The following is a 7,074-nucleotide window of genomic DNA, read 5'->3' as shown; positions in this document are numbered from 1 at the left end:
TAGGGATGTATAGGGATGTAAACTAACTCTGTACCTATCAATTTTCATCAAAATTGCGTGAAAGCTAGCAGACATACAGACAGACAGACAGACGAAGTTTGAAGTGACGGAGCGTACGTCCAAACAGACGTATCGTCAGTGGCTAGCTAATCTGGAGTACGTCCATTTGGAAGCATTCCAAACTGACGTATCATCTGTGGCTAGCTTTACTTGCAGCAGACCATGAAATGGTGCTATCTCTGTCACACATTCAAAGCTATATCGTCTCCTGAAAATTTGCTGTCTCGTTCCCGCGCCTACCCAATACAGGCAACCACGCGTCTGCGCCATTTTGTTTCATTTACATGTTTTTGTGTTGTGTTTATAGATAATATTTAAACGGCACACGGTGTTTAAATATTATCTACAGTGTTTTTTATCGTTAAGTGTTTAAATATTACATTATAATGGGAAAACGAAAGCAGCGTGATTACGATTACGAGGATATTTTGAGAAAATAAAGAAGATCGCGTCCAAAAGGAATCGGCGACGATATAGAACGTCGTCAACAGAATCAAAAAGTGATCACCGCGAATATGAAGGTAAATTTGTATTTCCTGTTTATTTATTTCATACTTAGATTAATTATGAAATCTGTTAGAACATGATTACCGATATGCTACATCTACCCTGTTTTATGTTTATCGTTTCAAATCATTAAAAATATTTAACTATAAAACACGAGACGATGACTACCTACATCAGTACAATTATTTGCATATTTACTCCACGTAAATCGTGTAGAGGATAGATATGGTGATTATTATAATCGCTCCACTTGAACAGTGTTGAGGCTCGCTACTCTACGCGAGTCGTGTAGAGGATACTATGTTCCTTATCACTTAAATAAGTTGAAGTGTCGAAGGTTTCACACACGTAAAACGTGTAGAGGATATATATCGCACCATAAATATGTAGGAAAGACTGTAAGCCTTTCCTAGAAGATAATGATGATAATGATTAACGCGGATAAGTCAGGATTACAACATATTAGATTAACCGAGCCTTCGTGGGCGCACTAACATTTCTTGCACTACTACGAGAGATAACACCAACTACCCTCAACTATACCTACCGTCAACAATAATGAGTCATGACAACAACGTCTCTTATGAGACTAGACAATGCTAACTAACACTAGCTAAGTCCCTACCTAGCTACCGGCTTCACCATGTCCCCATACCGGTACCCAGACCAACCAGCTAACCTAGCTATTACGACCTATATTAGTTAAATCAACATCGACTACAACAATCACTCGTCTAATACAAATTGGAACGATACAAGTGGACTTACCAGATAAACAGCTTGCCAACACACACTATATCGTCACCCACAGACTCACATTCACTTTCCACAACATTCAGACCTTTCAAAACACGTCTTACTACCCTGCGAGCCAACTAAGAAGTGAGTTTTGAGTCAGGCTGCTCAAATAAACAGACCACGTCCTGATCTCTGTAAAAGCGCGCCGGGAAAATACAATGCTGTGTTCTTGCCACTAGGTGGCGTATTTCCGTTTTGTTTAATGTGCATCCTGTTATAATTAAAATACTGCTCTGCCAACAAATATATTATTATACGGGGCGCACGTCGGTCGCGGCGGCGTCCACAGAGGGCACACCACTAACGCAGGCCGACCCACATGAACCACCAGTAGATTCAGAGAACGGCCTTGCGAAGCCCTCTGATGACGATAATGTACCATCATTGGAACCTGAAATTTTAGACCTACTTGGCGAGGATCCCACAAGTCAAAAAAAATCGGACAAAAATTGCATAAGGATATTGCATCAAGATGGACTCACATTTTGACGAATGGATTGACAAAAGATGTCCAAGATGGCAGGTTCAGAAAGGCGAATGTAACAAGTGTTTGTCAGGACCAAAAATTATCTTTTCAGATATAACAAGTCTGGACCACAAGGGCTACCATGGCTGTGATGGCCAGTAGGGTATCACTAGAATACCTTTGGCTCTGTCAGTAACTATTTTTTCCAATACTCTAGTCACTAGGCTGAACGGAGGGAAGGCGTAGAAGTTAATACGTTGCCAACTAAACGTAAACGCATGAAACTCTCGATAAGAGAGGCATACTTGCGCCGCTTGCCGTTTCCAGCTGTTTCTGCTGCGGCCCCCAGTCTTGATGCTGTCTCCCTGATAGGACACGGGGCCAAAGTGACAACGCAAGTTGCATCATATTGCGCAAAAAGGATTTATTATTTCTACAAGAAACTTCAAAAAATGGTTTCTACGCCCTCTAAAGGAAAATACTTAAAGAAACAAACAGGCGAAAATAAAATGGATGAAGTAGTTCAGCATATAAAGTTATTCCTCATTCAAAAATTACACTTGTAGAGCAAATACAAAACGTCATTAGTAGTCAGTACCTTGACCAAAATCTGTCTATCACCAACATGTATTCGCTTTATGTGGAGTCAAATAAAGAACCAGTTTAAGAAAACATTTACCGTAATTGTTTTTACGAGATATTTAATTTATCGTATCATCGTCTAAAAAAGGATGCTTGTGATGCTTGTTGGGAATTTAACACACAGAAAAATTCAAGTTCTGTGTTGCAAAATTTCGGCACCAATTTGTGTTGCAAAATAAACACAAAACTGCTTTAAATTAGTAATTTTAATAATTATTTTACGAAGGTGTTTGGTTTGACAGGTGTGTTTTTTCCTTGCAAGGCGCGGTGGAAGAGGTCAATGGCCGCTGGGGTTGCCAGCTTACGTGGTAGGGATACCATTGTTTATGTTTTATGAACATGAACAAGTGCTTAAATACGAAGAGCATATAAAACAAAAACTGGAAGGCATATTCAATGTACTCTGTGCTGGAAGGGAACGCGGTAAGAGAAAAAGACAGGCAGTTAAATGATACAACCGCTGTCGTTATAACATATTTGAGTTAGAGAATGTTTTTTCTCTTGCATAACCAACGTTCCTGCTTTTTTTACACTAACAAATTGACTGTGTATAGTTTTATGAACATGAACAAGTGATTAAATACGAAGATCATATAAAACGAAAACTGGAAGGGAACGCGGTAAGAGAAAAAGACAGGCAGTTAAATGACACAACCGCTGTCATTATATTTGAGTTAGAGAATATTTTTTTCTCTTGCAAAATCAACGTTTCCTGCTTTTTTTACACTAGCAAATTGACTGTGTATAGTTTTATGAACATGAACAAGTGATTAAACACGGAGATCATATAAAACGAAAACTGGAAGGAACGCGGTAAGAGAAAAAGACAGGCAGTTAAATGATACAACCGCTGTCATTATATTTGAGTTAGAGAATATTTTTTCTCTTGCAAAATCAACGTTTCCTGCTTTTTTTACACTAACAAATTGACTGTGTATAGTTTGACGGTTCATTGCAATGTTACTAAATTAGCAACAAACGCATTAATAAAAATTTTAAAAACTAGTTCAAGATTAACCCGATACTGTAACCAAACTCATTTTATGATTCGACTCATGTGTGCCCGCCCCAGACCAGAAATTCGTATGAGTGCAACAATTATAATTTTTTTGCAGTCCGCAGAGGCAAGACAAATTACAGAAATAACACAAAAATATTATGAACCTGGGCACGGAAATGTACAAGAAGTCGATGCGGTCGTAACCTCATGATAATAATAGTATCATTTATTAATCATTTTTGTCAAAAGAGAATAATCAAGAAGTAACGAGCGAACGAACCCACAAATATTAATTTTAGATAGGGTATAAATAGCTTTCATAATTCACAAAACATGCATTTAAGCCCAGAGTCAAAAGGGCAAGCATTAAATTACCAGTTTTTTTCTTGTGAAAAGACTACTGTAAGAGAGTAGGTATAGAATTAAATTGCCAATAAGGATTTTTTTAAATATTGGCATGTTGTTTTAAAAATTTATCCATAGTTTGCAATTGAAATTGTAAAAAATAATACCAGATTAAGCGTTTAAGTTACATATTTTTATTATAATTAATGTTTCCTTTTCAGGTCTTGGTGTGCTTCCAACAGAATGCGATGACACTGTTTCACTGCTATGATTTATTGATGACGTATTCGATTCTGTAAATGGAAGCTATAAGAAGAATTATCACGCTAAACCACTATTAGGCACATTTACCCCAAATTCTGAGCACCACGAACAACGGGAAAAGGCAATTAAAATCTTCAAGTCGATGAAATTTGTAGCTTCTGCCGGGAGAGCAGACACATCAGTCCCCACTTTTATTAATTGGTTATGGTCATTGGAAGCAATTCAAGTATTAATCAAAAAACTTAAAGTTGAACATAATGTGAGTCATATAGTTCCAATACCCGCTAACTCCACTTTAATAAAAAAATATGACTGTCGATGGTTCCACATAGTCTATGGACTTTTGAATCGATCATCCAAATAAATTGTATGCCAAGAACCGCTAAATCCCAAATAAATTTGACTTAAACTTTTTAGTTGTTTCCAAAATCCGCCAGCTCCACTATACATTTAGGTACAATAACCGCTAAGTCCGTTTTCGACCAATCACGATGCGCTATTCCACAGCGTGTAAGATGGCGATTCAGTGAGAAAGCTTTGGTTGTTGTGCTACTTAAAATTGCAAATTTTAGTTAAAATTATGGAAGAAATGACAAAGAAAGTAGAAAAAGCAGCTCCTAATAAAGGAAGAAAACGAAAAAGTCAGCCAGATTTATGGAAAAAGAATAAACTGAAAGAACAAAGGTACGTTAAAAGTATGGTCGGTTACTATGGCTAGTATAGGCTATACAGAGTGTTTCCTGTATAGACGTGTTGACAGTGTTCAACAAGTATATACCTACATATCCTTATATATATTTTTTGAATTATTTACTTTACGATCCTATTAATATTATAAAATATGTGAATATTTCGATACCAGAAATTTCAATTGTCGTAAAGGACAGGCCTGTCCATGTCTTGAAATTTCTGGTATGTGTTGAAATTTCTGGTATCGATTTGTATATTTGTACCTACTTTGGTTATTTATTTTTACGAGGACAATAAAATGTATGATGTTATTAATATAATTTTTATTTTTTTCTATTAATATAAAAGTTTGAAACTTACAAACATACATACTTTACATTATAAATAATAATAGGTAGATATAAAAGTTTGTAAGTTTGAATGTTTAGTTTTGACTTGAGTTTGAGTATCAATATTTATTTTTCAGGTACACGCCTCATGATTTGCCTGTTTTTCCAAAGTGTAGACATAATACGAAAAGTTTGAAGTGCGGCTCATTGTTAATGGGTGACTTAATGAATATACATAAGCATTTTTACTTTAAAAAAAATAAAATACACCAAGATAACTTTATTTTGAAGAACTGTGTGACAAAAAATGTTCAAAGACATCGCCCTAAAGATGGTACTGGGTGCTTGAAAAATATGAGTATAACCTATTATCTTTACAAAAAATCTGACAAAAAAAATGTGCGTGTCTGTAAAGAAGCATTTATGTCTATTCTAAATATAAAAAAAGATAGGATTTGGGGAGTCTTACGAAGATCACACAATTCTTCCGGCGCATTAGCAAAAGAAACTCGAGGTGGTGATCACCGATCTCAGGAAAATGAAAGCAAACGTGTTGCTATAAACGCATTCATACAATCGTTCGAATGTAGAGAATCACATTATTGCCGAGGAAAATCAGCCGAAAGAATGTACCTGAGCAGTGATCTCAATATTAGAAAAATGTGGCTTCTTTATAATAGTAACGCATCGCCAGAACATAAAGTCAAGGAATCATTTTTCAGAAAAGAATTGAATTTAAATTACAACATTGGTTTTGGAAACCCACGTACTGATGTATGTTCTCGTTGTACTGAACTATTAGAGAATATGAAGGTGGCTAAGACTAATGAAGAAAAACAGTCTCTAATGATAACTAAACGAGTACACAATCTAAAAGCTAAAGCTTTTTATGCATTATTGAAGGATGACGACAATGAAGTGATGACACTATCTTTTGACTGTCAGAAAAATCATTGCCTCCCAAAACTACCTGATCAATCAGCCTATTTTAGCAGGCAATTTAATTTTTATAATTTCATAGTTGTTATTGGCAACTCTAAAAGTAAATTGACAACTGAAAACGTTTTCAGTTACTATTGGTATGAAACAGAGAGGCCAAAAGGATCCAATGAAATTTCTAGTGCAGTTTTCCATACTTTAGAAAACCTAAATATACCTGAAAATGTTAAAAAGTTAAGACTATTTGCAGACGGCTGTGGTGGCCAAAATAAAAATTCAATTTTAATTGGCATGTGTTCCAAATGGCTATATTCGCACGCACCAACTCAGCTTAAAAGAATGGAAATAATATTTCCAGTTGTCGGTCATTCTTTTCTCCCAGCCGATAGAGTTTTTGCCAAAATAGAAAAGGATATTCGAAGAAAAGAAGTGATCATGGAACCACAGGAATATGTCGAAATTTTAACTCCATATGCAAAAACTTTTCACTTGTCTGAAGAAGTACCCGTACTAGATTGGAAAACTGAAACAAATGCTGCTCTCAAACCTCCGGGTAGTTGGCATTTCAGCTTTAATATTTCAAAGAGATTTTTATTATTTAAGGGAAAAACTAATGTTGCTATTCAAGGAGAAGAAAATTATAGAAGTGAAATGAATGTCAAAAAATTAGTTACCAAAAAAGGTAAATCTGTATGCAATATAACACCTACAGCATTACCTGTAGGAATGACAATGAAAAAGGAGAAGGTGTATGATGTTTGCAAATTACTTCAAAAACACTATGGAGAAAATTGGCGGGATTTACCAGATTTAAGTTTTTACTACACTGCTGAGCAGGCTTTTCTTAATAACAACAATGAAGATCAAAATAATGACAATGACTATGCGTGCGAAAGAATAGAAGAAAATGACCAATTTGTTTAACTTTCTTCCTTCTCTTCTATTTTTGTGTTTCTTTTATTATTATAATAGAAAAAATCAACGAAAAATAAACACTGGTTTTTAAACATCCTGTATCGAATTATAAAGTCGGT

This window comes from Maniola hyperantus, chromosome 22, assembly GCF_902806685.2.
Source record: "Maniola hyperantus chromosome 22, iAphHyp1.2, whole genome shotgun sequence".
Lineage (NCBI taxonomy): Eukaryota > Metazoa > Arthropoda > Insecta > Lepidoptera > Nymphalidae > Maniola > Maniola hyperantus.
The sequence above is the reverse complement of the archived record's forward strand: the minus strand, read 5'-3'. Positions refer to the sequence as shown.